This window comes from Triticum urartu, chromosome 5A (genome assembly GCF_056163025.1).
Source record: "Triticum urartu cultivar PI428250 chromosome 5A, HENAU_Tu73, whole genome shotgun sequence".
In the NCBI taxonomy this organism is placed as follows: domain Eukaryota; kingdom Viridiplantae; phylum Streptophyta; class Magnoliopsida; order Poales; family Poaceae; genus Triticum; species Triticum urartu.
The window spans coordinates 245,462,529-245,480,680 of NC_141877.1; positions in this window are offsets into that span (position 1 = coordinate 245,462,529).

An 18,152-nucleotide genomic window follows, 5' to 3' on the forward strand; every position below is an offset into this window, starting at 1 on the left:
TTAATAAGGTGACGCAGCACCTAGAATAACCTATGGACGAATATTATGAAGTGGCATCTTGTATATTTCGTCCAAGGCTTCATGCACTCCTTATGGCGGCTTCAAAGTCCTGAAATCATCACTTGTAACTCCGTTCTTGATCCCCTTGCGCATGCCATCAACTCCATGCGTGTTCTTGCTCCAATGTTCATCCTTCTCCAAGCTAGGCCCTTCATTTGTAAGCAAAACAAATGTATCCAATTTAGGCAGCATCATAATCTCATGAACATTAGAATCATTACCAAGAAACGAAAGTACCTGGTAATTTAATTGGCGTGCGCGAGCTCTAGTAATTGGTCCAGTATATGTAACAGTAGGGGCTGTGGGTGTAACAATGGTATTGATTTCCTCATCATCCTCCCCTTCTTGAAATGAAGTCGTCCTCGACAGAAGCGCATCTTCCTCACCCAAATAAGGCTTCAAATCTGCAATGTTAAAAGTGGGACTAACCCCAAAATCTACAGGTAGCTCAAGTTTATATGCATTATCATTTATTTTCTCTAACACCTTAAAAGGACCATCAGCACGTGGCATTAGCTTTGATTTGCGCAGATTAGGAAATCTATCTTTACGCAAATGTAACCAAACAAGATCTCCAGGCGCAAACACAACATGTTTTCTACCCTTATCTCCAGCAAGTTTATATTTAGCATTCATACGCTCAATGTTTTCCTTAGTTAACTCATGCATTTTTAAAATCAATTCAGAACGTTCTTTAGCATCAAAATTAACCTTCTCTGACGATGGAAGAGGCAACAAATCAATAGGTGCACGAGGTAGGAAACCATACACAATTTCAAAAGGGCACATCTTAGTAGTAGAATGCAATGAGCGATTATAAGCAAATTCAATATGAGGCAAGCATTCTTCCCACATTTTCTTGTTATTCTTCAAAACAGCCCTAAGCATAGTAGACAATGTTCTATTGACTACTTCAGTTTGTCCATCAGTTTGGGGGTGACAAGTAGTACTAAAAAGCAGCTTAGTCCCCAACTTAGCCCATAAACATCTCCAAAAGTGGCTAAGAAATTTAGTATCACGATCTGAAACAATAGTATTTGGCACACCATGTAAGCGAATAATTTCACGAAAGAACAAATCAGCAACATTAACAGCATCATCGCTTTTATGACATGGTATAAAGTGTGCCATTTTCGAGAACCTATCCACGACAACAAATATGCTATCCCTCCCCTTCTTTGTTCGAGGTAAACCTAAAACAAAGTCCATAGATATATCCTCCCAAGGAACACTAGGTACTGGCAAAGGCATATATAAACCATGAGGATTGAGTCGTGACTTAGCTCTTTGACATGTAGTGCAGCGAGCAACAAAACGCTCAACATCCCGTCTCATCTTTGGCCAAAAGAAATGTGTAGCAAGTATATCCTCCGTCTTCTTGACGCCAAAGTGTCCCATTAATCATCCTCCATGCGCCTCCTGCAACAACAAAAGACGAACGGAGCTAGCTGGAATGCATAGCTTGTTAGCACGAAACACAAATCCATCGTTAAGAACGAACTTGTTCCAAGTTCTCCCTTCCTTACAATTCTGCAATACATCTTTAAATTCAGCATCATGAACATATTGATCTTTGATGGTCTCCAAACCAAATATTTTAAAGTAAAGTTGTGAAAGCATAGTATAACGACGAGACAAGGCATCAGCAATAACATTTTCTTTACCCTTCTTGTGTTTAAAGACATAAGGGAAAGTCTCAGTGAATTCAACCCATTTAGCATGTCTACGGTTCAGTTTTGCTTGACTTTTAATGTGTTTCAAAGATTCATGATCAGAATGTATAACAAATTCCTTGGGCCATAAATAATGTTGCCATGTTTCTAAGGTCCGAACAAGAGCATATAATTCTTTATCATAAGTAGAATAGTTTAGACTAGGCCCACTCAAAAGGTGCACTTTCCAAGGTTTCCAAACAAACGTGCATCACGTAAAGCAATAAAAACAGCACGTAAATGTTCCAAATGTTCCTCCAAAGATTTGCTATAAATCAATATGTCATCAAAGTAAAATACCACAAATCGTCCAATGAACGCACGTAAAACTTCGTTCATTAACCTCATGAAAGTACTAGGTGCATTAGTTAACCCAAAAGGCATGACTAACCACTCATATAATCCAAACTTAGTTTTAAATGCTGTTTTCCATTCATCACCCAATTTCATACGAATTTGATGGTATCCACTACGCAAATCAACTTTGGAGAATATTGTAGAGCCACTCAATTCATCAAGCATATCATCTAGCCTAGGAATAGGATGACGATAACGAATAGTAATATTATTAATGCCTCTACAATCAACGCACATATGCGACGTAACATCCTTTTTCGGCACTAAAATGATAGGAACAGCACAAGGACTAAGGGATTCACGTATATAACCTTTGTCGAGCAGTTCTTGTACTTGACGCATAATCTCCTTCGTCTCCTCTAGATTGGTACGGTATGATGCACGGTTGGGTAGCGAAGCACCGGGAATTAAGTCAATTTGATGCTCAATCCCTCGAATAGGTGGTAATCCCGGTGGCACGTCTTGTGGAAAGACGTCAGCGAACTCCTGCAAAATGTTAGTGACAGCAGGGGGCAAAGAGGAAGGCACGTCCTGGAATGAAAATAATGCCTCTTTGCACACAAAAGCATAGCAAACAGATTTGCTGAAATCTAGCTCATCAATATCAGATTTGGTGGCAAGTAAACATGCACTTTTCAATTTAATTTCAGAAACAACAGTAGATGGTTTATTATTAGGCTTCATTTGGTGCTCAAATTCTTTTGCCACAATCTGATTTTCACTCTTATTTGTCTCCTGTTTTGCTTTATTAGCTCTATTAATATCATCTTTCAAAATGGAATCAGGAGTCATAGGAAGCAAAGTAATATTTTTATCGTTATGAACAAGAGTATACTGATTATTTCTACCATGGTGTACAGAATTTTTATCAAATTGCCATGGTCTACCAAGTAATAAGGAACATGCTTGCATAGGTACCACATCACAATCAACATAATCAGCATATGTAGAGATACTAAAATGCACACGAACAGTACGTGTTACCTTAACCTTGCCGCTGTTGTTGAACCATTGGATGTAGTAAGGATGTGGATGTGGTCTTGTGGTGAGAGATAGCTTCTCCACCATCTCCATGCTAGCCAAGTTATTGCAGCTCCCTCCATCTATGATCACGCGAACAGAACGTTCCTTCACAGCTCCCTTTGTATGGAACAAATTATGCCTCTGATTTTGCTCAGCTTGTGTAACCTGCACACTCAAAACACGTTGAGCAACTAAACATTCATACTTGTCAGCATCTTCAGGAGCCATGTATTGCGTCTCATGATCAGAATCGTCTCCACCGTGTTCGTCACGTGTAATAAGAGCCAAAGTCTCCTCATCATAGTCACTAGCGGACTCATACCCACCATCCTCAGTAACAATCATCACACGCTTAGATGGGCATTCTCTCGCATAATGACCTCCACCCTTGCAACGTCGACAAATAATATCATGTGTTTGTCCTGTTGATGCCATGGATGAAGAAGAGCTCTTTGCAGGCCCAAAAGGAGAGCTCTTGGCATATAGTGGTGATTGTGCCTGCTTTATTGTATCACGGTTGGAGGTGGCAGCCGACGGAGGCGCCGGTGTAGCAGAACGTGTGGAAGTAGATGATGCACGTGGTGTCCATGATGAAGGTCGACCTGCAGAAAAGTTAGTCCGCGCCAATGCCTGTCGATCCTGCACTTCACGTTCAGCTTTACAAGCAAGATGGAATAAACAAGTGATATTAGTATACTCCTTATACTCTAGAATCGTCTGAATCCCTCTATTTAATCCACCCATAAAACATGCAAGCATAGCTTCATTCTCCTCAACAATACCACATCTAATCATGCCAGTTTGTAATTCCTGATAATATTCTTCTACAAAAAATTTTCCCTGTCTTAAGCGCTGCAATTTTTGAAGTAATTCACGTTGAAAATATGGTGGAACCCAACGAGTACGCATAGCAGTTTTCAAAGCAGCCCAAGTAGCCGGAATAGGATATAATCTACAATGCTCAGACCACCAAACACATGCAAAACTAGTGAAAGCACAAACAGCAGCAGGAACACGTCTCTCCTCGGGATATTGTAAACATGTAAATCGTTGTTCAGTTTCTAACTCCCAAGTAAGATATATATCAGGAACATATCTACCCTCAAATGGTGGAATATTCAATTTTAGTTTAGGGAGATGGTCATGATCTCGTACCTGAGGATGAGCCCTACCATTGCCATTATTTGCATGTGGACGACCTGGTGGTTGCTGTGCTGTTGGTGGCACGTAGTTCTGATTTTGATCAACCTCATCCTCATAATCTCCCACATCAGCAGTAGGAGCCACAGAAGTATCAACAGCAGCACCAGCAGTTTGGCCCGACTGAAGAGGGACACGGCTCGCTCGGCGGAGGGCTGTTTCCCGACGTGGAGGTAGTCGGTGTTGTTGCTGTTGTTGCAGAGGTGCGGCAGGAGCAGCCGGTGGTGGTGGTGGAAAACGCGACAGCAATTCAGCAAACTTGTTATCGAGCTTTGTTTCAAACGTCTTCTCCATGCCATCTATCTTCTCCATGGCCTCTTCAAATCTGTTTATCACATCTTGCACCTGTCCATTCATCATTTGCTGAAACGTATCATGAAGCTCCTTGTTCGTCAAGTTCTCCCAGTCAGTCTCGTCGGCTTGTGATCCTGGCATGGTTAGCAGCAATAGAAACACACAAGAATATGATCCTACAGACTACTAACAAGTGGTGGTGGTGGCGGGTGTCACAAATCCGTCAAGCAAATCTCAAATTCTTACCAGTTCTTACCCAGCAGCAGGCGGTGATCGGCAACCGTTGTAGTCAAAAACTCTCAAAAGCTTGATAGAGCGATTGCCAGGGAGAGTCAAACGCACGACGTAGATGTATGTGGAGCTGGGAAGGCTTATAGTATGGTAGCAAAAAGGGTCAGCAATAATCAATTCAGAGATGCAAAGTTGAATAAACGCTCAACGACGGTACTGTGCTGGTCCTAGGCTAGACCGTGCTAGAGACGCGAGCCTAGAACACTAACAAAATCACGGCGCTTGATAGAGGCAAAGGTGTCCCGATGTTTCGATGAGATGGTGGCTATCGTTTTCTGTGGGAGTCGACCTTGACGATCCGACTACGAACGTGCGAGACGTCGCGCCTTAGCAATCGCTAAACCAACTTCCGAGGGGTTATTGACCACGCCGGAGCACGATCAACCTGACCACGAGGGCCTGTTTCCTGCGAGCAAACGAAGAACAAGCAAGAAACTGAGATTGCAATCTGGATATTGCGAATATAAGATGAAAGCTTTATTGATCAAGGTGGGGTTCTGTGACGTCTTGGTCTGGTCGTTGGACACAAACGAAGTACGCGAAGTTGCAGCTATGGCGAACTTTTAATCTAAACAAAACCCAAGTCTAAACGACGCCCTAAGGGCTGTATATATGGAGGAAGAGAGGGGAATTTCGTGGCCCTTGAGGGTGGGGTTCGAAACCAACCCTAACTCTTGTTTCCCCACACATACGGACTCTAAAAATAGCCTATACTTAAGTATTTCGAAATTACATGGGCCTGGCCCATTAATAAGGTGACGCAGCACCTAGAATAGCCTATGGACGAATATTATGAAGTGGCATCTTGTATATTTCGTCCAAGGCTTCATGCACTCCTTATGGCGGCTTCAAAGTCCTGAAATCATCACTTGTAACTCCGTTCCTGATCCCCTTGCGCATGTCATCAACTCCATTCGTGTTCTTGCTCCAATGTTCATCCTTCTCCAAGCTAGGACCTTCATTTGTAAGCAAAACAAATGTATCCAATTTAGGCAGCATCATAATCTCATGAACATTAGAATCATTACCAAGAAACGAAAGTACCTGGTAATTTAATTGGCGTGCGCGAGCTCTAGTAATTTGTCCAGTATATGTAACAGTAGGGGCTATGGGTGTAACAATGGTATTGATGTCCTCATCAGCGCTGCACGTAAATAAGGGAAAAGCACACTCTGGAACTCTCTCTTTTTTTTCTCTCTTTTTTTTGCGCTCTTTTTTTTGCGAAAAATCACTATAATGGCGAGTGTCTCAAAACTCTTCCCTCGTCAAACTGATAGGATGGGCACGAAATTTTTTTTTTCACTTTTTTTTTCGGAAATCAGGGGAGCGACGACGAAAAAGTGTGACAAAAAATCACTATGATGGCACGTGGCTCAAAAGACTCAGAAAAGTCTAAAAATAGGATAGGGAAAAAAAATTTTGCCCGTGAAAATTTTGGCCTAAAAACTGCCCGGGGGTCTCCAGACTCTTTTTTTTTCCCCGAGACATACGCAGGCAAGGAAACACGAATCGGAATTTAGATTGATTTCAAGAACAAACCTAATATGAGAAGAACTCGGATTGGTGGTGGATATATGGTTGTGGTATATGGCAGCGGTGGTGGTATATGGTAGCGGTGGTGGTATATGGATAGAGATTGATGGTGGTATATGGATACGGATTGGTAGTGGTATATGGATATGGATTCAGAGCGGTGGCGGATAAGCAAAAGTGGTAGATGGGCGATGATGATGGTGCGGCGGCGGCGTGACAACTTATGACCAGAACTCGAAACTCTAAAAGACTAGACTCTAAGACCAGCAACTTGACACGACGATGCAACCGCAAATTCAACAAAGCAAAAACCCTAAAAAGATTATGAAAATCAATTCAGAACGTTCTTTAGCATCAAAATTAACCTTCTCCGAAGATGGAAGAGGCAACAAATCAATAGGTGCACGAGGTAGGAAACCATACACAATTTCAAAAGGGCACATCTTAGTAGTAGAATGCAATGAACGATTATAAGCAAATTCAATATGAGGCAAGCATTCTTCCCACATTTTCTTGTTATTCTTCAAAACAGCCCTAAGCATAGTAGACAATGTTCTATTGACTACTTCAGTTTGTCCATCAGTTTGGGGGTGACAAGTAGTACTAAAAAGCAGCTTAGTCCCCAACTTAGCCCATAAACATCTCCAAAAGTGGCTAAGAAATTTAGTATCACGATCTGAAACAATAGTATTTGGCACACCATGTAAGCGAATAATTTCACGAAAGAACAAATCAGCAACATTAACAGCATCATCGCTTTTATGACATGGTATAAAGTGTGCCATTTTCGAGAACCTATCCACGACAACAAATATGCTATCCCTCCCCTTCTTTGTTCGAGGTAAACCTAAAACAAAGTCCATAGATATATCCTCCCAAGGAACACTAGGTACAGGCAAAGGCATATATAAACCATGAGGATTGAGTCGTGACTTAGCTCTTTGACATGTAGTGCAGCGAGCAACAAAACGCTCAACATCCCGTCTCATCTTTGGCCAAAAGAAATGTGTAGCAAGTATATCCTCCGTCTTCTTGATGCCAAAGTGTCCCATTAATCCTCCTCCATGCGCCTCCTGCAATAACAAAAGACGAACGGAGCTAGCTGGAATGCATAGCTTGTTAGCACGAAACACAAATCCATCGTTAAGAACGAACTTGTTCCAAGTTCTCCCTTCCTTACAATGCTGCAATACATCTTTAAATTCAGCATCATTAACATATTGATCCTTGATGGTCTCCAAACCAAATATTTTAAAGTCAAGTTGTGAAAGCATAGTATAACGACGAGACAAGGCATCAGCAATAACATTTTCTTTACCCTTCTTGTGTTTAATGACATAAGGGAAAGTCTCAATGAATTCAACCCATTTAGCATGTCTACGGTTCAGTTTTGCTTGACTTTTAATGTGTTTCAAAGATTCATGATCAGAATGTATAACAAATTCCTTGGGCCATAAATAATGTTGCCATGTTTCTAAGGTCCGAACAAGAGCATATAATTCTTTATCATAAGTAGAATAGTTCAGACTAGGCCCACTCAATTTTTCAGAAAAGTATGCAACAGGTTTTCCATCTTGTAATAACACACCTCCTAATCCAATTCCACTAGCATCACATTCAAGCTCAAAAGTCTTATTGAAATTAGGAAGTTGGAGTAAAGGAGCATGTGTTAACTTATCTTTCAATACCGTGAAGGCTTCTTCCTGTGCGGTACCCCAAACAAAAGGTACATCCTTCTTTGTAAGCTCGTTGAGAGGTGCAGCAATGGTGCTGAAATCTCTCACAAAACGCCTATAGAAACCAGCGAGGCCAAGGAAACTCCTCACTTGTGTGACCGTTTTGGGCTGCGGCCAACTCTCAATAGCTTCAATCTTGGCTTTATCAACTTCAATTCCCTGTGGAGTAACAACATAGCCAAGAAAAGATACTCGGTCGGTGCAAAAGGTGCACTTTCCAAGGTTACCAAACAAACGTGCATCACGTAGAGCAATAAAAACAGCACGTAGATGTTCCAAATGGTCCTCCAAAGATTTGCTATAAATCAATATGTCATCAAAGTAAACTACCACAAATCGTCCAATGAAGGCACGTAAAACTTCGTTCATTAACCTCATGAAAGTACTAGGTGCATTAGTTAACCCAAAAGGCATGACTAACCACTCATATAATCCAAACTTAGTTTTAAATGCTGTTTTCCATTCATCTCCCAATTTCATACGAATTTGATGGTAACCACTACGCAAATCAACTTTGGAGAATATTGTAGAGCCACTCAATTCATCAAGCATATCATCTAGCCTAGGAATAGGATGACGATAACGAATAGTAATATTATTAATGCCTCTACAATCAACGCACATACGCGACGTACCATCCTTTTTCGGCACTAAAATGATAGGAACAGCACAAGGACTAAGGGATTCGCGTATATAACCTTTGTCGAGCAGTTCTTGTACTTGACGCATAATCTCCTTCGTCTCCTCTGGATTGGTACGGTATGGTGCACGGTTGGGTAATGATGCACCGGGAATTAAGTCAATTTGATGCTCAATCCCGCGAATAGGTGGTAATCCCGGTGGCACGTCTTGTGGAAAGACGTCGGCGAACTCCTGCAAAATGTTAGTGACAGCAGGAGGCAAAGAGGAAGGCGCGTCCTCGAATGAAAATAATGCCTCTTTGCACACAAAAGCATAGCAAACAGATTTGCTAAAATCTAGATCATCAATATCAGATTTGGTGGCAAGTAAACATGCACTTTTCAATTTAATTTCAGAAGCAACACTAGATTGTTTATTATTATTAGGCTGCATTTGTTGCTCAAATTCTTTTGCCGCAATCTGATTTTCACTCTTAGTTTTCTCCTGTTTTGCTTTATTAGCTCTATTAATATCATCTTTCAAAATGGAATCAGGAGTCATAGGAAGCAAAGTAATATTTTTATCCTTATGAACAAGAGTATACTGATTGTTTCTACCATGGTGAATAGAATTTTTATCAAATTGCCATGGTCTACCAAGTAATAAGGAACATGCTTGCATAGGTACCACATCACAATCAACATAATCAGCATATGTAGAGATACTAAAATGCACACGAACAGTACGTGTTACCTTAACCTTGCCGCTGTTGTTGAACCATTGGATGTAGTAAGGATGTGGATGTGGTCTTGTGGTGAGAGATAGCTTCTCCACCATCTCGATGCTAGCCAAGTTGTTGCAACTCCCTCCATCTATGATCACGCGAACAGAACGTTCCTTCACAACTCCCTTTGTATGGAACAAATTATGCCTCTGATTTTGCTCAGCTTGTGTAACCTGCACACTCAAAACACGTTGAGCAACTAAACATTCATACCTGTCAGCATCTTCAGGAGCCATGTATTGCGTCACATGATCAGAATCGTCTCCACCGTGTTCGTCACGTGTAATAAGAGCCAAAGTCTCCTCATCATAGTCACTAGCGGACTCATACCCACCATCCTCAGTAACAATCATCACACGCTTAGATGGGCATTCTCTCGCATAATGACCTCCACCCTTGCAACGTCGACAAATAATATCATGTGTCTGCCCTGTTGATGCCATGGATGAAGAAGAGCTCTTTGCAGGCCCAGAAGGTGTGCTCTTGGCAGATAGTGGTGATTGTGCCTGCTTTATTGTATCACGGTTGGAGGTGGCAGCCGACGGAGGCGCCGGTGAAGCAGAACGTGTGGAAGTAGATGATGCACGTGGTGTCCATGAAGAAGGTCGACCTGCAGAAAAGTTAGTCCGCGCCAATGCCTGTCGATCCTGCACTTCACGTTCAGCTTTACAAGCAAGATGGAATAAACGAGTGATATTAGTATACTCCTTATACTCTAGAATCGTCTGAATCTCTCTATTTAATCCACCCATAAAACGTGCAAGCATAGCTTCATTCTCCTCAACAATACCACATCTAATCATGCCAGTTTGTAATTCCTGATAATATTCTTCTACAGAATTTTTTCCCTGTCTTAAGCGCTGCAATTTTTGAAGTAATTCACGTTGATAATATGGTGGAACCCAACGAGTACGCATAGCAGTTTTCAAAGCAGCCCAAGTAGCAGGAATGGGATATAATCTACAATGCTCAGACCACCAAACACATGCAAAACTAGTGAATGCACAAACAGCAGCAGGAACACGTCTCTCCTCGGGATATTGTAAACATGTAAATCGTTGTTCAGTTTCTAACTCCCAAGTAAGATATATATCAGGAACATATCTACCCTCAAATGGTGGAATATTCAATTTTAGTTTAGGGAGATGGTCATGATCTCGTACCTGAGGGTGAGCCCTACCATTGCCATTATTTGCATGTGGACGACCTGATGGTTGCTGTGCTGGTGGTGGCACGTAGTTCTGATTTTGATCAACCTCATCCTCGTAATCGCCAGCAAAATCACCCTCCTCCGCATCAGCAGCAGGAGCCACAGAAGTAGCAACAGCAGCACCAACAGTTTGGCCAGGTGCAAGAGGGAGACGGCTCGCTCGGCGGAGGGCTGTTTCACGATGTGTAGGTAGTCGTCGTTGTTGTTGTTGTAGAGGTGCGTTAGGTGCAGCCGGTGGTGGTGGTGGAAGACGCGCGAGCAATTCATTAAACCTGTCATCGAGCTTTGTTTCGAACGTCTTCTCCATGTCATCTATCTTCTCCATGGCCTCTTCAAATCTGTTTAGCACATCCTGCACCTGTCCATTCATCATTTGCTGAAATTTATCATGCAACTCCTGATTCGTCATGTTCTCCCAGTCAGTCTCGTCGGCTTGTGATCCTGCCATGGTTAGCAACAATAGAAAACACACAAGAATATGATCCTACAGAATACTAACAAGAGGTGGTGGTGGCGGGTGTCACAAATCCGTCAAGCAAATCTCAAATTCTTACCAGTTCTTACCCAGCAGCAGGCGGTGATCGGCAACCGTTGTAGTCAAAACTCTCAAAAGCTTGGATAGAGCGATTGCCAGGGAGAGTCAAACGCACGACGTAGAGGTATGTGGAGCTGGGAAGGCTTATAGTATGGTAGCAAAAAGGGTCAGCAATAATCAATTCAGAGATGCAAAGTTGAATAAACGCTCAACGACGGTACTGTGCTGGTCCTAGGCTAGACCGTGCTAGAGACGCGAGCCTAGAACACTAACAAAATCACGGCGCTGCACGTAAATAAGGGAAAAGCACACTCTGGAACTTTTTTTTTTCGCTTTTTTTTTTGCGCTCCTTTTTTTTTTTTGCGCTCCTCTTTTTTTTTTTGCGCTCCTCTTTTTTTTTTTTTTTTGCGAAAAATTACTATAACAGCGAGTGTCTCAAAACTCTTCCCTCGTCAAACTGATAGTATGGGCACGAAAAAAAATTTTTCCACTTTTTTTTTTCGGAAATCAGGGCAGCGACGACGAAAAAATGCGACAAAAAATCACTATGATGGCACGTGGCTCAAAAGACTCAGAAAAGCCTAAAAATAGGATAGGGAAAAAAAAATTTTGCCCGAGAAAATTTTGGCCTAAAAACTGCCCGGGGGTCTCCAGACTCTTTTTTTTTTTTTTCCGAGACCTACGCAGGCAAGGAAACACGAATCGGAATTGAGATTGACCTCAAGAACAAACCTAATATGAGAAGAACTCGGATTGGTGGTGGATATATGGTGGTGGTATATGGCAGCGGTGGTGGTATATGGTAGCGGTGGTGGTATATGAATACAGATTGGTGGTGGTATATGGATACGGATTGGTGGTGGTATATGGATATGGATTCAAAGCGGTGGCGGATAAGCAAAAGTGGTAGATGGGCGATGATGATGGTGCGGCGGCGGCGTGACTACTTATGACCAGAACTCGAAACTCTAAAAGACTAGACTCTAAGACCAGCAACTTGACACGACGATGCAACCGCAAATTCAACAAAGCAAAAACCCTAAAAAGATTATGCAAAGGCTCAGATTGGTTCGGATATGATGAACTAACCCTAATTTTTTTTTTGTGGCTTTTTCGTGGACTGTAGGTATGAAGAACAGACTCAATCTAATCTACGAAAAACTGTAAAATCTCACCGAGCAACCTGGAAATCTGATACCACTTGATAGAGGCAAAGGTGTCCCGATGTTTCGATGAGATGGTGGCTATCGTTTTCTGTGGGAGTCGACCTTGACGATCCGACTACGAACGTGCGAGACGTCGCGCCTTAGCAATCGCTAAACCAACTTCCGAGGGGTTATTGACCACGCCGGAGCACGATCAACCTGACCACGAGGGCCTGTTTCCTGCGAGCAAACGAAGAACAAGCAAGAAACTGAGATTGCAATCTGGATATTGCGAATATAAGATGAAAGCTTTATTGATCAAGGTGGGGTTCTGTGACGTCTTGGTCTGGTCGTTGGACACAAACGAAGTACGCGAAGTTGCAGCTATGGCGAACTTTTAATCTAAACAAAACCCAAGTCTAAACGACGCCCTAAGGGCTGTATATATGGAGGAAGAGAGGGGAATTTCGTGGCCCTTGAGGGTGGGGTTCGAAACCAACCCTAACTCTTGTTTCCCCACACATACGGACTCTAAAAATAGCCTATACTTAAGTATTTCGAAATTACATGGGCCTGGCCCATTAATAAGGTGACGCAGCACCTAGAATAGCCTATGGACGAATATTATGAAGTGGCATCTTGTATATTTCGTCCAAGGCTTCATGCACTCCTTATGGCGGCTTCAAAGTCCTGAAATCATCACTTGTAACTCCGTTCCTGATCCCCTTGCGCATGTCATCAACTCCATTCGTGTTCTTGCTCCAATGTTCATCCTTCTCCAAGCTAGGACCTTCATTTGTAAGCAAAACAAATGTATCCAATTTAGGCAGCATCATAATCTCATGAACATTAGAATCATTACCAAGAAACGAAAGTACCTGGTAATTTAATTGGCGTGCGCGAGCTCTAGTAATTGGTCCAGTATATGTAACAGTAGGGGCTGTGGGTGTAACAATGGTATTGATGTCCTCATCAGCGCTGCACGTAAATAAGGGAAAAGCACACTCTGGAACTCTCTCTTTTTTTTCTCTCTTTTTTTTGCGCTCCTTTTTTTTGCGCTCTTTTTTTTGCGAAAAATCACTATAATGGCGAGTGTCTCAAAACTCTTCCCTCGTCAAACTGATAGGATGGGCACGAAATTTTTTTTTTCACTTTTTTTTTCGGAAATCAGGGGAGCGACGACGAAAAAGTGTGACAAAAAATCACTATGATGGCACGTGGCTCAAAAGACTCAGAAAAGTCTAAAAATAGGATAGGGAAAAAAAATTTTGCCCGTGAAAATTTTGGCCTAAAAACTGCCCGGGGGTCTCCAGACTCTTTTTTTTTCCCCGAGACATACGCAGGCAAGGAAACACGAATCGGAATTCAACCCATTTAGCATGTCTACGGTTCAGTTTTGCTTGACTTTTAATGTGTTTCAAAGATTCATGATCAGAATGTATAACAAATTCCTTGGGCCATAAATAATGTTGCCATGTTTCTAAGGTCCGAACAAGAGCATATAATTCTTTATCATAAGTAGAATAGTTTAGACTAGGCCCACTCAAAAGGTGCACTTTCCAAGGTTTCCAAACAAACGTGCATCACGTAAAGCAATAAAAACAGCACGTAAATGTTCCAAATGTTCCTCCAAAGATTTGCTATAAATCAATATGTCATCAAAGTAAAATACCACAAATCGTCCAATGAACGCACGTAAAACTTCGTTCATTAACCTCATGAAAGTACTAGGTGCATTAGTTAACCCAAAAGGCATGACTAACCACTCATATAATCCAAACTTAGTTTTAAATGCTGTTTTCCATTCATCACCCAATTTCATACGAATTTGATGGTATCCACTACGCAAATCAACTTTGGAGAATATTGTAGAGCCACTCAATTCATCAAGCATATCATCTAGCCTAGGAATAGGATGACGATAACGAATAGTAATATTATTAATGCCTCTACAATCAACGCACATATGCGACGTAACATCCTTTTTCGGCACTAAAATGATAGGAACAGCACAAGGACTAAGGGATTCACGTATATAACCTTTGTCGAGCAGTTCTTGTACTTGACGCATAATCTCCTTCGTCTCCTCTAGATTGGTACGGTATGATGCACGGTTGGGTAGCGAAGCACCGGGAATTAAGTCAATTTGATGCTCAATCCCTCGAATAGGTGGTAATCCCGGTGGCACGTCTTGTGGAAAGACGTCAGCGAACTCCTGCAAAATGTTAGTGACAGCAGGGGGCAAAGAGGAAGGCACGTCCTGGAATGAAAATAATGCCTCTTTGCACACAAAAGCATAGCAAACAGATTTGCTGAAATCTAGCTCATCAATATCAGATTTGGTGGCAAGTAAACATGCACTTTTCAATTTAATTTCAGAAACAACAGTAGATGGTTTATTATTAGGCTTCATTTGGTGCTCAAATTCTTTTGCCACAATCTGATTTTCACTCTTATTTGTCTCCTGTTTTGCTTTATTAGCTCTATTAATATCATCTTTCAAAATGGAATCAGGAGTCATAGGAAGCAAAGTAATATTTTTATCGTTATGAACAAGAGTATACTGATTATTTCTACCATGGTGTACAGAATTTTTATCAAATTGCCATGGTCTACCAAGTAATAAGGAACATGCTTGCATAGGTACCACATCACAATCAACATAATCAGCATATGTAGAGATACTAAAATGCACACGAACAGTACGTGTTACCTTAACCTTGCCGCTGTTGTTGAACCATTGGATGTAGTAAGGATGTGGATGTGGTCTTGTGGTGAGAGATAGCTTCTCCACCATCTCCATGCTAGCCAAGTTATTGCAGCTCCCTCCATCTATGATCACGCGAACAGAACGTTCCTTCACAGCTCCCTTTGTATGGAACAAATTATGCCTCTGATTTTGCTCAGCTTGTGTAACCTGCACACTCAAAACACGTTGAGCAACTAAACATTCATACTTGTCAGCATCTTCAGGAGCCATGTATTGCGTCTCATGATCAGAATCGTCTCCACCGTGTTCGTCACGTGTAATAAGAGCCAAAGTCTCCTCATCATAGTCACTAGCGGACTCATACCCACCATCCTCAGTAACAATCATCACACGCTTAGATGGGCATTCTCTCGCATAATGACCTCCACCCTTGCAACGTCGACAAATAATATCATGTGTTTGTCCTGTTGATGCCATGGATGAAGAAGAGCTCTTTGCAGGCCCAGAAGGAGAGCTCTTGGCATATAGTGGTGATTGTGCCTGCTTTATTGTATCACGGTTGGAGGTGGCAGCCGACGGAGGCGCCGGTGTAGCAGAACGTGTGGAAGTAGATGATGCACGTGGTGTCCATGATGAAGGTCGACCTGCAGAAAAGTTAGTCCGCGCCAATGCCTGTCGATCCTGCACTTCACGTTCAGCTTTACAAGCAAGATGGAATAAACAAGTGATATTAGTATACTCCTTATACTCTAGAATCGTCTGAATCCCTCTATTTAATCCACCCATAAAACATGCAAGCATAGCTTCATTCTCCTCAACAATACCACATCTAATCATGCCAGTTTGTAATTCCTGATAATATTCTTCTACAAAAAATTTTCCCTGTCTTAAGCGCTGCAATTTTTGAAGTAATTCACGTTGAAAATATGGTGGAACCCAACGAGTACGCATAGCAGTTTTCAAAGCAGCCCAAGTAGCCGGAATAGGATATAATCTACAATGCTCAGACCACCAAACACATGCAAAACTAGTGAAAGCACAAACAGCAGCAGGAACACGTCTCTCCTCGGGATATTGTAAACATGTAAATCGTTGTTCAGTTTCTAACTCCCAAGTAAGATATATATCAGGAACATATCTACCCTCAAATGGTGGAATATTCAATTTTAGTTTAGGGAGATGGTCATGATCTCGTACCTGAGGATGAGCCCTACCATTGCCATTATTTGCATGTGGACGACCTGGTGGTTGCTGTGCTGTTGGTGGCACGTAGTTCTGATTTTGATCAACCTCATCCTCATAATCTCCCACATCAGCAGTAGGAGCCACAGAAGTATCAACAGCAGCACCAGCAGTTTGGCCCGACTGAAGAGGGACACGGCTCGCTCGGCGGAGGGCTGTTTCCCGACGTGGAGGTAGTCGGTGTTGTTGCTGTTGTTGCAGAGGTGCGGCAGGAGCAGCCGGTGGTGGTGGTGGAAAACGCGACAGCAATTCAGCAAACTTGTTATCGAGCTTTGTTTCAAACGTCTTCTCCATGCCATCTATCTTCTCCATGGCCTCTTCAAATCTGTTTATCACATCTTGCACCTGTCCATTCATCATTTGCTGAAACGTATCATGAAGCTCCTTGTTCGTCAAGTTCTCCCAGTCAGTCTCGTCGGCTTGTGATCCTGGCATGGTTAGCAGCAATAGAAACACACAAGAATATGATCCTACAGACTACTAACAAGTGGTGGTGGTGGCGGGTGTCACAAATCCGTCAAGCAAATCTCAAATTCTTACCAGTTCTTACCCAGCAGCAGGCGGTGATCGGCAACCGTTGTAGTCAAAAACTCTCAAAAGCTTGATAGAGCGATTGCCAGGGAGAGTCAAACGCACGACGTAGATGTATGTGGAGCTGGGAAGGCTTATAGTATGGTAGCAAAAAGGGTCAGCAATAATCAATTCAGAGATGCAAAGTTGAATAAACGCTCAACGACGGTACTGTGCTGGTCCTAGGCTAGACCGTGCTAGAGACGCGAGCCTAGAACACTAACAAAATCACGGCGCTTGATAGAGGCAAAGGTGTCCCGATGTTTCGATGAGATGGTGGCTATCGTTTTCTGTGGGAGTCGACCTTGACGATCCGACTACGAACGTGCGAGACGTCGCGCCTTAGCAATCGCTAAACCAACTTCCGAGGGGTTATTGACCACGCCGGAGCACGATCAACCTGACCACGAGGGCCTGTTTCCTGCGAGCAAACGAAGAACAAGCAAGAAACTGAGATTGCAATCTGGATATTGCGAATATAAGATGAAAGCTTTATTGATCAAGGTGGGGTTCTGTGACGTCTTGGTCTGGTCGTTGGACACAAACGAAGTACGCGAAGTTGCAGCTATGGCGAACTTTTAATCTAAACAAAACCCAAGTCTAAACGACGCCCTAAGGGCTGTATATATGGAGGAAGAGAGGGGAATTTCGTGGCCCTTGAGGGTGGGGTTCGAAACCAACCCTAACTCTTGTTTCCCCACACATACGGACTCTAAAAATAGCCTATACTTAAGTATTTCGAAATTACATGGGCCTGGCCCATTAATAAGGTGACGCAGCACCTAGAATAGCCTATGGACGAATATTATGAAGTGGCATCTTGTATATTTCGTCCAAGGCTTCATGCACTCCTTATGGCGGCTTCAAAGTCCTGAAATCATCACTTGTAACTCCGTTCCTGATCCCCTTGCGCATGTCATCAACTCCATTCGTGTTCTTGCTCCAATGTTCATCCTTCTCCAAGCTAGGACCTTCATTTGTAAGCAAAACAAATGTATCCAATTTAGGCAGCATCATAATCTCATGAACATTAGAATCATTACCAAGAAACGAAAGTACCTGGTAATTTAATTGGCGTGCGCGAGCTCTAGTAATTGGTCCAGTATATGTAACAGTAGGGGCTGTGGGT